Consider the following 4674-nt stretch of genomic DNA (forward strand, 5'->3'; position numbering starts at 1 on the left):
CACCCTCGCGTTCGTTTGCTCTTCAGCAACCACACCCTTGGACTACCTGTCATTATGTGTTTGATTGGTCTGGTGCCGAACACACACTTCTAGTTTCAAGTATCAATTACCTTCACGCACCTGATGTGCATGCTAATTAGTTCCCCTGTGGGCTTTAAGTACCTCGCTCTTCCCCTCTGTCCCTTGTCGGGTCGTCCCGTATCATTCCGTATCATATCTCTATCACCAAGACTCCTTCGGGAGGTTCTCTGTCTGTTATGCTGCTTTCATCTCCGGCGTGAGATGCACTCTAGCCTTCGCCTCCTGTCTCCGTTTGCCTGAAGGAGACACTGGACTGCGCTCTCTAAACTTCCACGGGAGGTATTCCAGTGTTCCACTTCAGACCTCCGCGCAGCAGACGTCCAGACGCGCATCCAGACCTCCGCGCAGCAGACGTCCAGACGCGCATCCAGACCTCCGCGCAGCAGACGCCCAGACGCGCATTCAGACCTCCGCGCAGCAGACGCCCAGACGCGCATCCAGACCTCCGCGCAGCAGACGCGCTCTTCACTCCAGATGCGCATCGCTTCCTAATACTCTACGGGAGGATGCGTCTCTCCGAGCCGGCGCGCTCTTCCGCGCAGACGCGCATCCAGACCTCCGCGCAGCAGACGCGCTCTTCACTCCAGACGCGCATCGCTTCCTAATACTCTACGGGAGGATGCGTCTCTCCGAGCCGGCGCGCTCTTCCGCGCAGACGCGCTCTTCACTCCAGACGCGCATTCAGACGCACTCCAGATGCGTCCTCCGTACCGGCGCGTACTCCAAGCAGACGCGCACCACTCAGACCTCCGCGCCAGATGCGCCCTCCGTACCGGCGCGTACTCCAAGCAGTCGCGCACCACTCAGACCTCCGCTTGGACACCCCGTTCCCCTTGGCGACGCGCTCGCCCTTTTGATCCTGCCCTCTTTACGCACAGCGCCTGGGTGAGTTTTTATGACTGTCTTGGATCCTATTCGTTTTTCGTGTGTTTAAAGACACTGAAGATATCCTGCTTTTTGTCAGACTGTCACTCACCCAGCGTCAGCTTTTTGGATTATTCATTGGGATTGTATTTGGCCTTAACATCGCTCACTGTGTGTATACACACCGAAGATGTAATCTCTTGGATTTGTATTTGGGACTTCGCTCACAGTGTTTATTTACACCGAAGATTCTATCACGTGGATTTGTGTTTGGGACGTTTACTCACAGTGTGTATATACACAGAAGATTCAGTCACTTGGATTACTCTGTTTTTGGGACATGTCACTTCTCCTGTCACCTGCTCTGTTCCCAACTGTACTCTGAGCTAACCCGCTCCCTCTCTTACTCTCGGTCCCGTTTACCACCTCGGAGATCTGCCGAGAGAAATCTGCAGAGCGGCTCTGACGTCACCGTCTGCTTCCCCAGACAATCCGTCCCGGGAGAAGCTGCAGAGCAGCAACATTCATTAATGCTTGTATCCCAGGCTTTGTCTGTTTTCTCTGTCCCTTTAAGCAGCTCCAGCCCTCGCCCTGTTCCAAGGCTTTACCCTGTTTCCTCCTAGTCCTCCCTGTCCCCAGCCCGCCTCCGTGGGCCTCTGTCCCTGTTTCCCCTCTCTAGTCCTCCTAGTCCTCCCTGTCCAGTCCTCCTAGTCCTCCCTGTTCCTGCCTTGTCCCTTGCCCCGGCCCTGTTTCCGTTAGCCTTCCCTTAGCCTTCCCCTTAGCCAGCTCGCCTCTTAAAGGCACTGTACCTTTTCCCATTCTTGTTATCCAGTAATTTGTGTTCTCCCTTAAAGGGACAGTGCCGTTTTCTGTGTGTTTCAATAAATGCCCAGTTCTTGGCTTACTCTCATACCTGTCTTGTGTTGTGCGATTGGGGTCGGTTACAAACCATAACAGAATGTTTTCTAATTACTCTGTTGCACTTTCCTAAGTCTATGTTAATTGATTTCTGTCAAAACTACCTGTAGGACTAACATCAAAACTACCTGTAGGATTGCTGTTCATAAGTTCAGTTAAAAATAAATATATATATAGAGAGAGCACACGTACAGATGACAAGTATAGTATGAGAAGGTAGACATGTATATTCATAATTCATTATGTGCCAATATTAAATCGATTTGCTTTGAAGGCACAACAATTGCATTTCCAAATAATATTAGGTTAGAAAAAACCTTTGCTGGATTGAATGTTACTTCTTTTAACGTACGGTTATTTCTATAACCATAGTTATATGAGTATGGCGGACGCTCTGCGTCCTACTGGAATACAACCCTGTATCAGTACTAGCACTGAATAAATGTCCACATGCACCTTTACACCTATCCGCCTGGCCACACCCCCATCCGCTCCTATATAAGCAGGGGTGTGGTCATACTAACAGCTCCTTCCCCAGACTTTCACCTCAAGGCGAAAACCACGGGGTCCTCAGTGCGTCCGACGCAGAGCGTCCGCCATACTCATATAACTATGGTTATAGACATAACCGTACGTTATATATCTTATGGCTACCGCTCTGCGTCCTACTGGAATACAGGAGCTGAGCAGAGCGGAAGCTCGACAAATACACCGGCTGAGGCCCCCCACAACCATCAGAACCGGGGAGGACCCGAGCCCCCCGGACCCCCCTAGTGGAGGATGGGAGGGAATCGGATCCGACTGTGCGAAGAGGGGTCTAGCAACTCAAACACACAGGGTGAGCAGACCGCATAAGAACCCACGACTACACAAACACGCAACCCACACGCCACTAGGGAACGAACTGGAATCAAATAAAAAAAGCCAGTCACAACCCCCAACATCACAGGGTCAAGGGCAAACCCAACCCCGTGGCAAGGCCGTAGCAGCGGAGGGCGAAGGAGGACAGGAAGGGACTGGACCCCCCGGAAAAAGGGGGGCCTGATGAGGCCAATGACGCCGAAGCACCCCACCAGGCGGTCACTAGTGACACCACCCCCCACATCGCCAGCGTATTCGGACAGGGCCCATCCAAGAGCAGGCCCTTCCCCCCAACAGCACGCCGCCCCGAAGCACTCAAAAGGCTACACCCACAGCGAGACCAGACAGCGCACCGGGGAGACAACCATCAAGAGGTTGATCCCTCAATCCAGGCAACAGGCCACTCAATCCGAGCCTGGATCACTGCGGACTAGACAGGCGCCAAAGGGGTCTGCTGAAAACAGCACCCTGGTGGAAGGGGCGTATGCTGGTATGCTGTGCACCATGTCGCAGCCTCCACAAACCCCCCCAACCGACCGTCTAGAGGGGCCGAGGCAGAGAAGGCTGACACGATTGGCAGATGTCATGAAAGGTGCGGGGGCACACTCACAGGCAGACGGGGCCAAACCCGGCCTACCCAGAGAGTTGACTCCGCTACCAACACACCAGGGAACCAACCACCCCCTTGGTTCTAACATGAGGTGGTTGTTCCTATAACCCCCCAAGAAAAACTCCAAAACACAACTGCGGGTATACACTGGCTATACCGCAGTACAAGTGTTTCAGTTTTCAAGAAGGGGTTAACCCAGGCCAGCAGGTCAAAAATAAATCCAGACCTAAGCCCGGCGGACCGGGATGTACACAGGGATGCCAGAGGGATTCCACAAGAACCACCTCAACAGCCCCCTCCCAGCCCCGCCAAGCAGGAGAAGAGAGGGGCGAAAAAGAATAGAGAATGACCAGGCTCCTTTAGCACAGCGCAAGGTACAACTTAAACTCTGAGGAGACTCCCTCACTGAGAGGGAGGCTCTGAACTCACCGAGGAGGCTCTGAAACTCCCTGAGGAGGAGGCTCTGAAACTCTGAGGAGGCTCCCTCACTGAGAGAGAGGCTCTGAACTCACCGAGGAGGCTCTGAAACTCCCTGAGGAGGAGGCTCTGAAACTCTGAGGAGGCTCCCTCACTGAGAGAGAGGCTCTGAACTCACCGAGGAGGCTCTGAAACTCCCTGAGGAGGAGGCTCTGAAACTTTGAGGAGGCTCCCTCACTGAGAGGGAGGCTCTGAACTCACCGAGGAGGCTCTGAAACTCCCTGAGGAGGAGGCTCTGAACACAACATGGACCAAACAACAGTGAAGGATAACACGCAGTGACACAATCACGAACGTCTCCATAACATCAACCCTGCAACGCCCAGGCCGACCCGGCATTTTCCCCCCGAAAAAGCACAAGTCGCCCCTGCAGCTCACCATCTTACGACGGGAGCGAGCAGAGGCGAAGAGCTTGCGTCTCAGATCCTCCGCAACCAGAGGAGCCGTCGACCCATCAGCCGACGGCCCACCGACGGAGGAACCAGAGCTGGACCTAGGCCATCTCACAGGGGACGGCCTTGGTGCAACAGCTCCTCGGACAGGCAAACTCTCCACCGGACGCCGCCCAGGTGCATCTGACTGCCACGACCGTATGGAAAAGGGGCGGGACTTAAGTGTAGGGCCGGGGCAAACATAGACCAATGAAAGCCTATATGAGTCCAATGGTGCCACCCACGAGTTTCAGAATAGGGGCGTGTTTAACCCAGACCAATTCATGTATAAGTCTGTACTGAGATGATTGACACCTCCCATAGTTGTGTGTCTGTGTATTTCTCCAGTGGAAGTGTATGAGGCTCATTCATGGTCCTGTCTCTTTAAGAGAATTCAGCTACAGTGGGGAGTCCATTCATGTGCAAAAAAGT

Source organism: Notolepis coatsorum (genome assembly GCF_963971535.1).
Source record: "Notolepis coatsorum genome assembly, chromosome: 10".
NCBI classification, from domain to species: domain Eukaryota; kingdom Metazoa; phylum Chordata; class Actinopteri; order Aulopiformes; family Paralepididae; genus Notolepis; species Notolepis coatsorum.